At 41.2% G+C, this 18176-nt stretch overlaps 1 protein-coding gene across 7 annotated transcripts in view; it reads left to right on the forward strand.

The window, feature by feature from the left end:
* LRRTM4 (leucine rich repeat transmembrane neuronal 4) overlaps positions 1 to 18176 on the forward strand; it is a 651824-nt gene that overhangs the window by 193442 nt on the left and 440206 nt on the right. For 5 of the 7 annotated variants that reach the window (XM_067545847.1, XM_067545846.1, XM_067545848.1 and 2 more), the window contains one exon: positions 11487 to 11546. The gene's annotated coding sequence lies outside the window, so the exon portion shown is untranslated. Of the gene's footprint in view, positions 1 to 9661; positions 9788 to 11486; positions 11547 to 18176 lie in introns of all 7 variants that reach the window. The other 2 variants (XM_067545844.1, XM_067545849.1) reach the window with 1 other exon arrangement.

Consider the following 18176-nt stretch of genomic DNA (forward strand, 5'->3'; position numbering starts at 1 on the left):
AGTGAATTCCCCATATATCAGCAACTCTATTCTCTATCAGCTATTGTGTTTTAAGAGGGCAAAGCACAAATACGTAAAAACCTATTTATAATTCTATTTTTTTCCAACAATTTTCTATGTACTAGTCACTTGTTTAATAAATGAAATTGCATTCCTTCCCCAAAATGCTGTAGGGAACCCTTCATTTGAATAAGTGCAAGTAGTATAAGGCAGTCTGATAACACAAAATCAAAGCCATTTCATAGAAAGTGTTTCATAAATGCTAATTGAGCTAAATGAGGTTAGAAAACATTTTATAGAGAAAGTATCCAAAATACAGGATGAATAGCAAGATGCATTCCCTTAATAACATATTACTGCCGTGTTCTGCTGCTAGAGTTATAGATCTGCTTTAACTACTAATCTTGACTATGTAAGAAAGATCTCATGGATTATTTTTGAGGGGTGAGGGGCGGTTGTTCTGATGGTAATCTATTTTATTAATATTAACTGATGGCTGAGAGTTACAAATTTGGATCAAACTTAAACTTTTAATGTATTCCAATTAGTGGATGGATGTGACATTATGATGTCTACGTCAATCATTCTTCCAAGCGCTTTGCTGATTTTTTTTTTTTAATCACTTTGGCTCTGCATAGCCTAGGAAACACTGTAAAGCTTTCATTAAAGAGAAAACTGTAAAGATGATTGATTATTTCAGTCACATTCCACTTTGCTCCATTCTTTGAAATATATTTTTAATATTTAGTGAATAGATGCCTAAAAATGCAGGCCAAAATGATCCTTTGCATATGTACTAGGGTTCTTTTATAGCACTCAGCACATTAGTAGCTTAGTTAGAGCTGGGCAAATTTTTTCATACAAATACATTATTTGGCAAAAAATGCACTCTGAGTCAACTTGAAACTGTACACACATTTGACATGAATTCACCAAATAGTTTCGGGTTGGGTACACAAAATGGCCAGAGTGGCTGATTCACTGATAAGTTAGCCTAGTGGCTAGGGCACTAATATGGAGGAAGGAGACCTGACTTTGATTCCTTCTTCTGCCTGATGTGGAGTAGAAACTAGAACGCAGTTGTCCCCTCTTTCCAGAATGTTTCGTTTTGGATTAGCTTTTTCGTTCTGCTTAACTAGCAGGCAATAGAGTAATTCCTTCCCTCTCTCTCATCCAATGAGTATGCAAGATTTTATACAAAATGGAACAGCTGTAAGGGGAAATGAAATAAGGTTTTGTTTGACCCAAAGCAAAATGTGTCAGTTTTTTAGATTTACCAATATTTTTGGAATTTTGGCTTTCGGTTTGGATCAAACAAAAAAAAAAAAAGTTTTTTTTTTTTTTTTTTTTTTCCGGTACTGACAGTGAACTGAAAATCTAGTTATTTGTGCAGCTCTAATGTTAATATCTCACATTAATGAATGTGTCTTTGCAATGATCCAGGGAGGCGGGGAAGAATTATCTCCATTTTACAGATAAAAAATTGAGGCACAGTAGAAGTTAAGTAAGGGCTAGATTTTTAAAAAGTTCACCACCTGTTCAGGCACATAGCTCTTTGGGGCAGGGATTGTCTCTTTGTTGTGCATTTGTACAGAAGATAGCAAAAATGGGGCCTTGGTCCATAAATGGCGCTCCTACGTGCTATTTGCAATACAAATAATATCAGACTTTCCAAAATGTTTAGCACCCAGGAGGTCCCATTGTGATGCTTAAAACCAGATTTTCAGTAGACCCAAATGGGAACTGGATTCTTTTGAATATCTGGCCCAAGGGATTGATATTGAGCACTTGAAAATCTGGTTACACATGATTTACTTGAGATGATAGGTCTAGGAACTCAATTGGGTCTCCAGCATTTGAGTCCAACAATTTTTAACCAGAAGGCCAACTTTCTTCATCCAGTTGACATCATAATCGCAGGCTTCTGGGAAGGGAAAACAATCTAGGAGACAGAGGGAACCGCACATTAAAAAAGTGCCTTGCTAAGCATTCCCTTGAGGGAAGAGGAGGTACAGGAGTGAATCTGTGGAAGGATGAGGCTATCTGATGCTGTTAATTATCCAAAGGGAAGACAAATTGAAGATCGATGGAGACTCGTGCCATCTTTATAGATGGTTTGCCTGGATGCTGCTGTTCTGGCACCCACATTGCCCTAGTTGTAGGTTTAGATGGGATGGTCTGAGCCAGATCAGGTTTGGATGCTCATCTGAACTTCTTGAGTCTAACACATTGCACAGGGACTCATGCAAGAACCAGTTTGCTCGGGTGACTTGCTCTCCGTCATTTATTCTGGCTCTCATCCTGGGCTAAATCCCAAGCATTTTCACACACGTTCACATTTTCAGATGCTTAGCTGTTCTCCCCACAATTGCACTGAAGTGTGGGGAGTTCTACTGTGCAGGGAGAAGTGGGACAAGCCCAGAGCATGCCCTGGGGCAACATCTTGTTACAGGGCACTTTCTTCCATAAGGTCTCTCCAGTGGTTACAGGAAATTGAAACAGAAGAGGAAACTTGCTACATCAGCTGAAGGTGCTGTGATGGAGCATCACTTACCCAGACCAGGCAGCAGAAGGAGGACTATTCTTCTGGTTCCCTTTACTTTAAGCCCCCGCGTCCCTGCTTCTCTCCACGGCAGAGATGAGGGCATGGTGGGAGCAGGTCTGGAGAAGGGAAGAAGAATGGCTGGTAGATTTTCTACTAAGGGAACCTACTGGCTTATCCACCCTATGTTGGAGATGGGTAAAGGTCTCCTTTGCAGCTGCCGGGGTTGGGATGTGATAGGATTCGAGGGAGGGAAGTAGGTTCCAAGAGTGCATACGGGGAGGAAGTTTTTTCTTGCTTCAGGAATGAGGTGGTGGTGATGGAAGGAAATAAGCAGCATTTGGTCCTATTGAAAGGAGCCATTTTCTTCTCTAAATCCTTGACACCCCTTTCATGGCAAGATGGCTGCCAACTCAGCCTTTCCCCTTTAACCAAATTGCAAGCAGGCCCTTCAAAGGTCAGGGAAGGATTCTGTTTCATTCGTTTGCCAGCAGGCAGCATCCATCAAAGAAGCACATCTGTCAGGTTCCAGTGAGTCGCCTCAGTGATTTCATGCCAAGGACCAAGGTTCAACAGGGGCTTGTAACACAGCCATGGACATAACCTTAACTACAGCTTTATGGTTCCCACAACAGTTCTGTAATGAAGCTTGCTTCCCCGGCCCCTCTCTCTCTTTACACCAGTGCCCTTATTAATGAACTGTGAAAGCTGACATTTCCAATAAGGAACAATTAAATCTGAAACCAAATTTTAATGAACTCATTCATTTGCAAAATAATCACTAACTAGCACGAGGATGGCAAAAAATGATTGCAAGCCATGGGTAAAAAGAGTAAATTAAGTCTGACTCTATTAATGTGCTTTAAATACTTTTATACAGCAGAAAATTAAAACAGGAAACATCCTATTAGCTATCTTACAGATAGGGTAATAAGCCATATATTGTGAATAGCAAATATTGAGGGCCAGAAATACTTCAGAGGTCCCTAAACTATAAACAAGGTATGAAACAAGCTTCTAATCTTAAAATTGGAAGCAGTCCTTTAACTGTGGTGGGACTGTTCTTGTGCTTACATTTAGGCAAGTGCTTTAGATGCTTTGCTAAATCAAAGGGCTGAGTTATGACCCCTTTATACCTCTCCTGTGATATAAAGAGGCCATAAAGCCAGTGCACCCTTTATCATGGGATTAGGAGGATTGCCTGGCTGGCACAGAGTTAACATAGCCCCAGATCCACAAAGGCGGCTAGGCTCCATTGAGTTTAATTTCAGTTGACTCCAAACTGCATTTTTCGGTAAAGAAACCATTTGCCTATTTTTTATTTTTTGCCCAGCTCTAGTTACAAATACACTATGAAAGAAAGATGATGATTAATCAAAAGTGGCCCCGTTGTGAAGCCCTTATTCACGGTCGTTAGGGCTTACTCACATGAGTAGCCCCATTGTGCTGTGTAATGAAAGTAAAGGCGTCCCCATCTGTTCCGTAGCTGTTACCTGGATATGGAGGGGAAGGAAGGTCTAGTGGATAGGTCTGGGATTTGGGAGACCAGGGTTCACTTCTCTGCTTTGGGACCATGGGCAACTCCCATCTGCAATAGGAGGATAACAGCATTACATTACAGAACCCATTACATCAGATCTGAGAGTTCCTGCAAGCACTAGTTGTGCGTCTTTCTCCTCGCTTCTTTCTGGAGACAACAATTGAGACCTTGCAGAGGCTGTCCTTGGAGTCTAGCCTCCATGGTGTTGAAAGTGGGGCAGTCCAGTGTCATGGGAGGTGGATAGGAACTCTTGTGGCATAATTCCTTTGCTAAATGCAGCAGTCTATTAAATATCCTACAGTCACTAGATCCTTTCAGGTACTCTCCGCAATGTCTTCCCATATGGGTGGAATTCATCCCACGCCGAATACCAATGCACAGTTTATGCACCGTGGAAGTCCCTTTTAAACTTCACTTTCTGGGTTTAATTGGAATTTTAGAGGTTACATAGAGTTGTATTTTTCTGCTATGCAGATGTAAATTTCACCCCAGGGCCATATAGCCAAAAGAGCTCAGTTTCCACATATGCATCAAAATTAAAGCTAGATTTACAGAAGTGTTTAGCACCCAGCAGATCCGTTCCATTGTGACACCTATGCCAGATTTTCAAAAAATCTCGGCATCTAAAATGCACCCAACATGCTGAGCTCTTTAAATCTACAATGAAAATAAATGTTCAATCAAGCACTCCTGGAATGTCATGAAATATAATGCATGGTGCTTGCTGTTCAGGGAATTCTTGTTGATTTGCTGTGGCTGATGTCAGCTTCAGGTTTGCCATCGTACTTCATAAAGTTCCCTTTTATTTAAAAATGTTGTTGCTTTTTTAAATTTATGTGCGAGTCTCAACAGACCCAAGTTAATTTTACAATCAATTGTTCTTCAGAATTGCAGAATTCACAGTATCGCCATAAGGATTTGAGTTGTATTTGAATTAATCTAGAAGCTACCTATTCATATGTACTCTCACAAACCCCCCTGTGGCTTTCCCTACTGCTCCCACCCCCTAGGGCCAAAGGAATATTTGAAAAGGAAAATTAGAGATTTGAACCCAGATAGAAAAAAGCATTGATTCCTCATTTACACTTAAGACACTTTCTTTTTTTTAAAACAAATAACCTGAGTAAACATGTCAAGAAAGATTAAAACCTCATTCAAAAGTGTAAACAGAGTTTTTAACAAAACAACCCCCCCCCACTTATCTGAATTGAATAATAACAAAATGATGATAAAAAATTCACTAAGCAACAGTAGCAGTAGTTAAAAGTCGTGTTAAAGTGAATGTACCATTCAGAGGGGAAGCAGAGCTGCTGTTATCCAAGTCTCAGGATGGAGATTTCTTTTCAATAATTTGATAACATTTTAATGAATAAATTAATAACCTCTGGGAAATGGAGTCCATATATAAAGTCGATTCCTTGTCAGTTCCCAAATGTAATCAGAAAAGTTCTGCTCTCAGTTGGTCAACAATGACATATGTGCTCAGCAGAATTTTTCTCTGCTCGCCTCCGAGTAGATTTGGCTGCTGAAGCTACCCTCCTGGCACTGCATGCATAATAGGCTTATTTCACCAAATAATGCAAATGATGGTTTCAAGTCATTAACGGCTAGGGATTTAGGGAGTGCTTATTTTGTTGACATTAGTGGGAGTTGTATCTATTTGTTAAAGACCAAAGAACCAAAACAAGCCTCTATTTTTTTTAAAGCCCTGAATAAAGCCTTTTGATTTTTGACAGGTAAAGATGGGGATTACTTATATTACAAGAGCATCTAGCAGAGTCGACTGAGAGCAGGCTCCATTGTGCTAGGTGCTGTGCATACCCCTGGAGACAATCTCTGCCCCCAGAAGCTTGTAATGTAAATACAGTTTTGACTGGACTTTCCTGTGTTAATTGGCTGTTTGCTCCAACACTCCTTGTCTCTCTGTCGCTTCACCTCACCTTCATTTCACACCTGCCCCCTCTTACTCTCTTCTCCCTTGCCCTATCCCCCTCCCCATCAGTGTCCCCACCCCCTTCACTTCTTTCCATTTCTTACTCTCTCCAGACTAAACACTCCTAGAAAAAACATTTTAAAAAAAAGTGGAGCCATTTGTTGCCTGATATTGTCCTTTCTGTATCCTATCCTTCTAGTGAGACACCCTTGCTTCATCTAATATGTCTTCCCAGGCCAAATTAAACGATAACACCCTTGCATACCATGCTCTCAATTACTTCTTAGTATAGTAAGAGCTTGTCTAGAAAAAGGAGATCTGCATCAGGGTAACTACATTGGTGCAGCTGCAAAACAAAAAAAAACACTGAATATGGACAAGATCCAAGTCAGTGCAAGATAAAGCATCTCTAACTTCACACCTTTACTTTATTTATTTTTCCTGCTTTCCCTGCTGCAACTCCTCCCAGCTCTTGGCCCATAATAGTGGTAGTCATATTTAGCATTATATAGCAGGTTGCTACCACCACGAAGGTTGGAATTTCTTTTGTGGCTTTAAGCCCAGATGCAGCAAGGTGATTGAATAACTTTCAGCATGTGAGTAATTGCATTGAAATAGATGGGACTCCTTGTGTGCTTCTTGTCAGAGAGATGCTAAAATAAATAATGTTGTTCCTTTCCAACTGTAGCTGCTACTGCAAGATTGGGGCCCTGTGGGTGTTCTAGTTGGAAGCAGAAATTGGGGATAGTCAGGAATTTCTTTGATGCAGTTTTGTTTGATTACAAAGAGCATACAAAGTGTGTCTGAACACAGAGAGAATCAAAAACAGGATACAGCTTCTTTTGCTCACAGCATCAAGAGCAGCCTTTTCAGCCTGCACCCTGACCCAATATACCTCTTCCCAGGTTTCTTTCGGGGTCACCCACATACTTGCAGCTGTTCTGTCGTCCTGTTTCTCTCACTCAGTCTGTTCTCAGTTTCTGTGGGTTCTCTCTCCACCCCACTTGGTCACAAAACCCAGTTGAACCCACCTCCCACCTGGTGCTAGTTTCTGGGCAGAGTCTATTAGGCTTTGTTTAGGTGTGGCCCATTGACTATCTCTTTCAGCTTGTTCCTTCCAACAATGGTCCAATTAAAACAAAAATCACCCTGCCTACTTTGTCTCTTTCAAATGAAGCATTTAGAATCATAGAAGATTAGCGTTAGGGGAGGACCTCAGAAGGTCATCTAGTCCAACCCCCTGCTCAAAGCAGGACTAACCTCAACTAAATCATCCCAGCCAGGGCTGTGTCAAGCCGCAGCTTCAAAACCTCTAAAGATGGAGATTCCACCCCCTCCCTAGGTAACCCATTCCAGTGCCTCACCACCCCCCTAGTGAAAAATCTTTTCCTCATATTCAACCAAGATCTCCCCCACTGCAATTTGAGACCATTGCTCCTTGTTCTGTCATCTACTACCATTGAGAACAGCCTAGCTCCATCCTCCCTGGAACCCCCTTTCAGGTAGTTAAAGGCTGCTATCAAATCTCCTTCATTCTTCTCTTCTGCAGACTAAGCAAGCCTAGTTCCCTCAGCCTCTCCCCATAAGTCTTGTGCTCCAGCCCCCTAACCATTTTTGTTGCCCTCTGCTGGACTCTCTCCAACTTGTCCACATCCTTTTTGTAGTGGGGGGGCCCAAAACTGGACACAATATTCCAAATGCGGCCTCACCAATGCCGAATAGAGGGGAAGAATCACTTCCCTCGATCTGCTGGCAATGCTCCTACTAATGCAGCCCAATATGTTATTAGCCTTCTTAGCAACCTGGGCACACTGCTGACTCGCATCCAGCTTCTTATCCACTGTAACCCTCAGGTCCTTTTCTGCAGAACTGCTGTCTAGGCTGTCAGTCCCCAATCTGTAGCTGTGCATGGGATTCTTCCGTCCTAGGTGCAGGACTCTGCACTTGTCCTTGTTGAACCTCATCAGATTTCTTTTGACCCAATTCTCCAATTTGTCTAGCCTACACTCATGGTGCCTCACACCTCCATTTCTAACTGCCATCTCCTTTATGGCATGACATACTTCTCCCTAAGAATAATCATATTTCTAGTCCAGAGCATTCAAGTTCGCATTTTACTCCTTCAAATGAACCCAACATGCAAGAACATCCAGAACATATCTCTTTCCAGGCATAAAGACATGCACTTTCCTAATGATATTATCAAAGCATAGACAAACTCCCTACTATTTATAAATAAAAAGACATTATCCAGCTGCCAGTGGTGTAAATTAATGTAAATGCTATTGTTACACTTATGCTTTCTAGTGATGACTGCTGTAGATTGAGAATGTTCTCTTTGAATGTGAGGGAGAAAGATGGCATTTGAATGATAGCATTAGATTCCTAGCCTTGCAGAATCTGGTTTTGAAAAGTGTCCTCTGGAGATTCTTAAGCACTGTAATTTCTGCTGAAAGGCCTCTGTCCTTAACACTCGGTTCAGGAGTTTTGTATGAATCTGAAGCTGCCAAATCGGAGTTGATGAGCATGTATTTTGAGGGGCATGCTCTAGCTTCTGGGATTGGGAGCTGCCCATATCCAATTGCCAGGACCAGTACAAATGATTTTATCGCTTCAATTCAAAATTAAATTAAAAAATAGCCCCATGATGAACCTGTTGGGGCAAAGGTCAGAGTCCAGTCTGTATATCCGGTGACTCAGAAGGGAGATGCAAAAGCAGCAGAACATTCCTTTTTCCTGAAATGCCTGGTTTGCCAGACTTATCCCTGAAGGTTGGTCTAATATAGTCAGCTGCCGATGGCCCCAGGGAGCTATTACTCTACTACCAGGGATTGTTGGGTTACTGGATTATGTTAATGCCAAGATTTTCTCTCCTCTTCTACACTAGAAGCCAAAATAACTCAACTGTGCATGTGCCTCATAAGTCCACCACTGTTCTGATCTGCATAGGATGTGTTATAGCCCCCAAGTTCAGAGGCTTGGCTTTGTAACGCACGCTGGAATAGCTCATGCTTTTAGTTCTGGAGATTTGCTGTTCAGTCCCTGGTGCATGGGCCAAGAGATGCCATCACACCAGAATTTTGTAGTAGAGATTCATAGCTGCACTAGTTCTATCTTGTGATTTTCCCCATGTGCATGCCTGCATCCTCCAAGTGACTGGCCTTTAAAGGAGTCCATTTCAGTGGAGTTTCTCTAGAGTGAGTGGGTCTGAGAGAAAAATGTGGCCTGGTAATATAAGCAACTGGATGATATAGCCTCAGTTCCATCTTCTTCCTCTGACTAAATGGTGATTATTCTGTGTAATAAAGTGGTATCTGTGGACACCTTAGGAGGGAGTTGCTTTTGCTTGCCCATCTTTAAAATAAAACGTTCTTTTATCAACCTGTTATCTTGTGTAAAAATAAATAAATAAATAAATAAAATAAAATAAAAAGGGCATGGGAGGAAGGGTGTCACAGGGTCTCCTGTTCACCTGTTGCAGCTGTATCCTCCCTCCCCAGGTAAAACAAATGAGTTGGTAGAGGGGGTAGATCCCACTATGGGACCATGCGACTCAGAATCTCACCTGCTGGGCGATATAAAGGACAGCTTGAAGACAGTGAGAAAATGTATTTTTAGTTCTCAAACTAGGGCTTGTGTCTTACAGGAGCTAGTTAGAAAGGATGGAGATCAGGGAGGGAGACTGCTAGAAAGCGGACAGGTGATGCTCTCCAGAACTACTGGGCAAAAGGTGTGGGAGAGGAGGACCCTGCAGGAAACAGGAGCCTGCTAGGTAAGAAGTCTTGACTAGGAGTACTGCAAAGGACTGTGATCCTGGAGGAGGGTTAGGAGGAAGGGGAAGCTCAGCTAAAGGGCTGGAAAGACTTTTGAGTTAAGAGCGCTATAGATGCCGAAAGTACTAAGTGAGCCTGGGAAAGAGGGCTGGAAGGTTTGAGTGTTTAGTTTCTGCTAATAAACCACATACAGTAGGGGAGCAGTATGGTGAAAACACCAGTTGTGGGGGTTGCTTTGCTGTGAAAGTGAACTGAGGCAGCAGGTAAGCCTTGATGCTGGAGTCCAAGTCATTGCTGGTGTAACTCTGCCGAAGGCAAAGGAGTTAAACTAAGAATGAGCTGAGCTCCATATTATGGAAGCAGAGTCAACCTGAGCGTAATCTATAGTCTTTGAAAAGGTGGTAGAGAGTGAAATGATGAGACACATCAGGATAATGACTCCCACACTCCAAAGCCCTGAACTGCAGATCAATAACTTAAGAAAACTGATCTATCCTACTGGCATCTGTTGCTTCTCCAGAAATTTTTTTGGATTTGACCTAAACATACAACTGATTATAATTCACAAGCGTTCTTCTGATGCTGTCAGCTGGGACATTTTGAAATTGTGTTAGTAATGCTCTTGGTAGGATCTCTCTTTAAAACAACTTTTACTTCCTTGTTGGTGGGGGTGCTCTCAATTTGTGGTACCTAGCAACAACAACTGCCATTTATTAGGCTGTGTTAGGCAATATGTCAGAGCCTCACAAATGCAGAGAAGTAGTTTTGTATTTAGCAGCTGACATAACCCTGCTGGAATCAGGGTCTGTCTAGTAAGAATTATTCCCCCCAGTTCCAATTAAAAATCAAACCTTTCCTGTGGGTTGGGGAAGTGAGGGGTGGGGAATCCAACTACTGCTAATACTTACAGCAAACAGAAAAACAGGCTAAAGTCCAGATCATGAAAATGCATTCCACACTGATGTTGAGGCACTTCTGCAAATTCTGATGATTTTACTGCAAGTCTTATGAGAGTTAATTTTTCTTTCTTGCCCTTAATATCTGAGCCCCTGGTGTCATGACCGAGAAACCAAGTTTTCAGGTTTAAAGAACATGTGTTTCTTTTTTAGCCTTCATAGCTGCCAGGAGAAACTTGGAAATGTGTCCCAAGTGCACCCTAAAGGCTTAAAAATCAGAATAAAACCCAATATATTTAATATTTCATGATTTGTACGCAAATCTCATGATTTTTGAATGCTTCAAGTTAGCAGAATTATCGAGGTTTGTCTGCATGGAATTCATTGCAGTATAATATCAGAGTGGAGAACTGGATGTGAGACAGGGTAGCACAAACTATTTTGAGGAAGCAATTCTATAACCTAGTACCAAGGCCTTAATCACAACTAAAGTGATGGTGTAATTCATGTCTGAAAGCATTGGATCCCTTAGTCAGAAGCCTGAGAAAATACTTGGAGAAAGGCAAATCTATCAGCTGTAATATAAGGAAGGTGAAAAAGCAGGTGACTGGTAAAGAGAGGAACTGTACTAGGAAAAGATGGTAGGAAGGAACTGGGAGAACCAGGCTACCATATATATCTTCGTGCAGAAGCACAGGAAGCTCCAGTTTTCCCTGCAGTTCTGTAACCTACTTGCAGCTAGTAGCAGAAAATCTTCAAGGATTGGCAAAATGTTACTGATTTTAAACTTTTTGTTTTGCAGCTCATCCTTGCAGAGATCTCGTGATCCAGAGAGGAAGTGGAAATGCTACTCCGAGCTCAGGTAGGACTGCTTTGATGTAGAAGGAGAGAGGGAAATTGTGGGACACTTTTTCCATTACAAACACCCAGAATTTAAATCCCTGGAAGTGAGTGAAATGTGATGTTCCTGATATAAAATAAATGTGCTTTGCATCAGGGAGGAGAAATCCTTTGCTTTAGCTTGATGATGAATACTCATATTTTACATAGAAATGAGGTGTTGGGCTTTGTGGATATGATTTGTTTGTGTATGATAATTCTAATGCGTGTGCGCTTCTCTGGGCTTTTGTGAACATGACCTAGTTGGAGAACGGCTGAATGGTCCCTCAGGGCCAAATTCAGCTTTATTACACCACTATGAGCCTGGAGTAACTGAATTTGAGAGCAGTCCAATGTGGTTACTGTCTAGATTTACACAGATGCAGAAAGGATTTGGCCTTGAATCTTTATAGTTAGTGTTGATAAGAATACCGTACCTTCATGCCATCTTTTACTCCTTATCTCCTTGTTTCACCTTACCAAAGATTTATTTTGCCATCCTGAAGATTAGAAGTAGTGATTAAACGTGAGCTGGTGCAGTACTTACCAGTGTATCACTGCATCTGCTGGTGCTAACAAAAAGAATAGAGACTGATAAGCCAAAGCACAACAGCAAGTGTTTTTTGTATTTGTGCAGCTGTGCCTAATATAGGCATTTTATTACTGTTAAAGGTTCAATAAGTGGAACAGCTTTTGACTTGGTGGAGACACAAAATATTGGCCAAAAAAGCCATATCTTAAATGGAAAGTAGGGAACATTCAGGAAACTTTGCCAAAGTTATCTTTAAAAAAAAAAAAAAAAAAAAAAAAAAAAAAGTCTTGAAAGAACCTTTATATAAATCCAGTTAATAAATTATTGAAATGGAGTTCAAGCTTGGTTATTGGTATTGTAAGTGAACTACTACATTCTATGTGACATTTGGCATGGAATTGCACTTGAATCTGTGTGTGTATTAGAGATTCAAAACAATAATCTGTATGTAGGTTCTTAGCAGTTTGGTTGTACCGAGACACTATGGTCGGGGAAGCCTAATTACCTTTTTGGTCCGCAAGTTTGGGGGTGGTTCTCCAAAAATATGCAACATGCAAAATAATTAACATTCATCTTACCATTTGAGCCATTCATTGCAATGTGTTTCCAATTCAGCAGTTACAGATCTTTGCTAATTTGTACTTCTCTGGAAAATTTGTATCTGAGGATTTCATACACCATCAGAAATGTTAATTAAACCTTACAGCACCCCTCTAAGTTAGGTACTGGATGTGTTGTACCTATTTTAGGGCCTGAAACAACTCCCACTGAAAATTTTCCATTGATTTCAGTGAGAATTAGATTGGGCCTACATACAATTTGATATATGAGGCAGAGAGAGGTTAGATATTTGAGGCACAGAGAAGTTATCAAGTGGATCACTTGATGATTACCTGTTCTATTCATTCCTTCTGAAGCACCTGGCATTGGCCACTGTTGGAAGACAGGATACTGGGCTAGATGGACCATTGGTCTGACGCAGTATGGCCGTTCTTATGTTGTCTTGTCCAAGGACCCACGATGGGTCATTGGAGAATTGAGAACTGACTTGAACCCAGGAGCCCTGATCCTGAGATTATGTGAGGCTTAATTAATATTAGTAGAATGTTCTTACATGAAAGGTGCTTTGAAAATACAAAAGCAGTTTGTAGCTATTGGTTATATCCATCTCATTGCTGTAAAATCTTGGGGCTTTTTTCCATTGGTAAAAGATATGGGAGAAAAAATAAATGCTTGAAAAAACTGGTGAACTTTTAGGAAGTTTGAATCCAGATCCAAATGTTATGGCTTAATCGTCATCTTAATGTATAGGAATATATATGCACATCCAACCAGATTTGTAAGTGTCTAGCACCCACAATTGGGAACAGTTCTTTCACCTAAATAAGGCCCAGATTTCCAAAAGCAATAAATACTTAATAAGTTCATTGTTACCCTTATGACCAGATTTTCAGCATCCAACACGATAAGCTCTCTTTTTTTTTTTTTTTGAAATCTAGCCACATGGGGTTTTCTCTCACTCCTGCCGAAGTCAATAGGGAAACTCCAACTTCACTGACTTCAGTGAAGTAGGATCATGCCCTTATTTGAGGCTCCTCTATGGGAGTTTGAAAAATCTGGTCGGACATGCATATACCTTTCTGTACATTAAAATGAGGCTCTGGTGTGAGCACAAATATTTATTACGTAAAATATTCACCATTCTCTGTAGTAAATATTTCAGAACAATCATAAATTTCTATCAGTCACTTTAATTGACACAGGCTGCTTCAGTTCTTTTTTGTTTTTGAATAATTAAATCTTTCCATCTTCATGAAGTGTGTGTGTGTGTGGGGGGGGGGGGGACACAAAACCTGTGACTGTTTTGCTGTGTTCAATCCCTCAACAATTGCTTCTCCTTGTAGTTTCTCTCTGCCTTACGGCCCATAGTAAAAAATCCATGGACTACTTTCCAGAAATTTACTGTTCTCACAAAACTTTTATCCCCCAGCAGTCTTTCTTACTGATGATTCACACTTCAAACCAATAAGACAAGAGCTCTCTTACTTTAGCATTAAACTTAGATCTTTGCACAGTACACAATGTTCTATGGAAAGAATAATTAGATGTAACTTTTAGAACCACATGGATCCTGGGGGTGGGGGGGAAGGAAAGGGGGGCAAGGAATTGGTAATGAATCAGATCCACATGATTCCTATAGTCCTGGAGGTTCCATAAAGCCTTAATAAGGCTGTGATCCTGCAATTGGATCTATGAGCAGAGGCCCCTGTGACTTCACTGGAGTCACTGCTAGCTGATCTAGTTGCAGGATTAGAGTCTTGATGTGTAATTTATTTGTAGAGATGATGGCAAGTAAATTTCTGATCCAAGCTACAAAGCTGTTGCCTATTTGTACATTTTTTATGGCAAGGTCTGTGTTTGTATACCACTGAACACAACAGGACTGGTGTCGCTAGGTCCTTCCGCAATACAAATAATAAATAATGTATGTGGAGGCGTGGAAGCTACCTGGTCCCCATGAACCAGAGTTTCTACTCAGTTCAGCTTACCCCCTCCATTTGCACGGATGTTTGGGGGAGAAAGACTATATGCTGATGGCTTCAATACCTGTGGGAGATTGAGGGTATATGCTGGGGGTGGCCAAACTTTGGTTTGTGAAACTACATGTAGCTCTTCTACTGTTAAAGTGTGGCTTGTGGAACCCCTGATGCCACCCCCTCCCCATTTTCTACCTACCAGATTGAGGTGCAGAGCTCGGAGCTTCTGCCTGCGGCAGGGTGGTGGGGCTAGAGGATTCTGCCCAGAGGGGAGGAGGGTCTTGGGGGGGTCAGTAAGTTTGGCCACCCCTGCAACGTGCACAGGACAATTGGTCTGGATTGAGATTCAAGCTGAGGAGAGTTTTTTTGGCTGATGTTAACCTGTTTTGCTTTCTCATTGCCTCCTCCCTTGAGGAAAATACTTTGCTGCCATTAATTGTGGTGACCTTTTCACCATGTGACATGGCTTAAACCAATGCCGAATTTCGGAGAAGTCTTATTTTTGGATCCAGGTCAGAACTTTGGGTCTTTCCTTGTTGGTTTGATAATGTATGTAACCAAGAATCCTGTTCAAAATAAACTGGAACTACTGAACCTGAAGTTTGGGTTCGGAATCAGACCTGAACTCTTTAGCTAGATCTGATCTCTTTGTCAACAGAGTGGTCTTAAAGTGACTTAGAAGGTCTGTGAAGTGTTAAAAGAAGGTTCTGCTTTGTGGGGAGTAATAACTATTGGTCCTTGTGCACATCAGGAGAGCAGTGCCGTAAATAGTGGATACTAGATACTGTACTACAAAATGAATAAGGAGAGAATTCAAAGAAGATTAAACATTGATATATTTGGAAAGCAGACTAAAACAGAGAAAACAAAACATAGCAGGAACAACCACCAGCACTGGGTTATAAATTCATTGAACTGTCAACAGATGCCCTTTCACCGTATGGCCTGTTGACATACTTGCAGGTTGTATCCCTTCACCTACTCTCTAGTCCTGTCAGATGGGACTCAGGAATCACCCGCATTCAACAGCTGCTGGCCACCAATCAGAGTAACTGCATTGATGTTGACCCCTAGGTGAAGACAAGGGTCAAACGGGGTGTTCAGAGATTGAGGTAATCAGGATTTACCCCAGCTTGGACCATGGTAAGTCTCAGTTAGCTCAATAGGTTCAAAATATCTCAATTGTCAGCATTTGGGGGTCAGTGACACCAGTTTCTCACTGGGGAGCCATTCCTGGATCTACACAACACCTGAGTCTCTTAGGCCTGATCCGTGCTAAAATATTACATAGACTTAATGGCGTTATTCAGGGCTGTGAAAAATGTCACACCCTGTGTGATGTGGATAGATTGACCTAGCTCCCTGGAGATGCAGCTAGCTCAATGGAAGAATTCTTCCATCACATAGCTACTGCCTTTCTGACAGGTGGATTGACTACAATGATGGACAAACCTGTTCTGTCAGTGTATGAAGCAACTATGCTAGGGTGCTACAGTGGAAAGCTGCAGTGCCATAGCTGTGCCACTGTAGTGGCTGTCATTTAGACATACATTTAAATGGGGGGGTCAAGAACTATGCCATCTTTTGTGTTCGCTTGCAGAGTGCCTTGGGTGTGAAGCAGGTGTTACTGTCATGTGATGATGCGGGGAAGGGGGTGTCTGTAGAGACCAAAGCTTAGCTCTGCCTTCCAAAATGGAGGATGTGGACATAAGGGGCAAAAGAAGAGACAGTGGCAGGCTGCAGCATACAGCAGACTCCAGTTTCTATGACTTGTACTACTTGGATTTAAATAACGATACACAGTTCTCATATAGCCATCAGCTGATCTCAAAGCACTTTACAATGGGACATAATTATCCCCATTTTACAGATGGGGAAACTGAGGCACAGAGAGGCGGAGTGACTTGCCCAAGGTCCTACAGCAGGCCAGTGGCAGACTGGAAATAGAAGTCAGGTCTTCTGAGTTCCAGACAAGTATTCTGTTCCCTCGGCCACACTGCTTTTATACAGTATCAACTTGGATTGTTTTAATGTGTACAATACCACACCTTGCATGTAATGGACACTACTGGAAATAGAGAGTATCACACATGATACTTAGTGCAGTGAATGAGTCCTTTTACATAGCATCTTCAAACTCATTCCTCTGCCCTAAAACTATGAGATGTGCTGACTACCAAAATGTCCATTTGCGCCCAGCTCCCCACGGGTCATGACACAAAACCAGCCCTTCACAAGTAATCAGCAGTCCACTCATTTTAATGAGCATGTGATGACTGAACTCTTTGGCTCCATTTATCCTAGCCTGTTTATACTACAGTACTCTGCTAAATATTTTGCCATGCATAATGTAAGCACAAATGATCCTTGAGTGCAATATTAAACATTCCCTGTATTAAATACTTCAGACTAACTTTAAATTACATCAAAGGCTTTTGTTGTGGGGATGCCGTTTAGGTTTTTTTTGGTCTGGAATAATAAAACTGCTTTCCATCTGGTGTGTTGTGCTGAGAAGTTGTTCACTGGCCATAGTTTACTTTGGTCATGTAATGGTGCCCTACCTTACACCCTTACCTATAAATGTGCTGTCATGTCACGCCATACCCCATAACTTCTTTTTTCTCTATTGGTGCTGTCTCTCCAGGTCAGTGAAACAACGGATCTTTATTTTTTCAGTGTTCAACTCCACTTAGATCTGGGAAAACACTGAGTCTGGGAGGCTGATGCAGGGGGAAGGTGGAACATATTCTCAATAAAAAGCAATGCATTTAACAAACACGCAATTCAGCCAACTTCTTCAGCCAACATTGTATGATAGACTCTGACTAAGACACTGTGGAGATGAGGTGTGTTAGAAGTACCTAGATTGATCACTGCATAGTAATAAGGCTTTGGGGCAAGAATAATCAAAGGACTCTTCTCACTCCTAGGACTACAGTTGTTTGAACGTTTTCCAACAGAACACTTGTCCATCAGAAAATGCTGTTTGCTCAGAATCAAAAGTTCCTGTGGGAATGTTGATTGCAACAAAATTTGATTTAAAAAAAAAGAAAAATCGTTTCCATGAGGACCTTTATCTGAATGGAACATTTTGATTTTTCATTTGAAACGTCTTTGTTTCCAGCTTCATTTTATTTTTTTTTAATTGTAAATTAGAATATAAAATAGTCTAAATCAAAATGAAACATGACAGTTGACTTGAAATGGAATCTTTGAATTTGAAATTAATTTCTTTTCAACAATTTCATTACATGAGCAATTTTGATTGGGAACAAAAACATTTCAAAATGTGAGAATTGTGCATGAAACAGAAACTTCATATTCCAAGCAGCTCTGTCTAGAGTCTTGTGTTTATTACTCAAACAGCTTTCCAATTTCTGGCTTACTTTTCAGAAGCATTAGATACCTCCTTACTTAAACTCCAAATGAAAGTTAATTTAAAACAACACAATTAAGTCTACTTCATGCCCAGGGCCCAGTCTTGAACTCCTTACTCAGGCAAAAGCCTCAATAGAGTCAATGGGAGTCTGTCCTGAGCAAAGAC

The sequence above is a fragment of the Emydura macquarii genome, unplaced genomic scaffold (genome assembly GCF_026122565.2).
Source record: "Emydura macquarii macquarii isolate MOO-44397 ecotype Brisbane River unplaced genomic scaffold, CSIRO-AGI_Emac_v2 contig_1110, whole genome shotgun sequence".
NCBI classification, from domain to species: domain Eukaryota; kingdom Metazoa; phylum Chordata; order Testudines; family Chelidae; genus Emydura; species Emydura macquarii.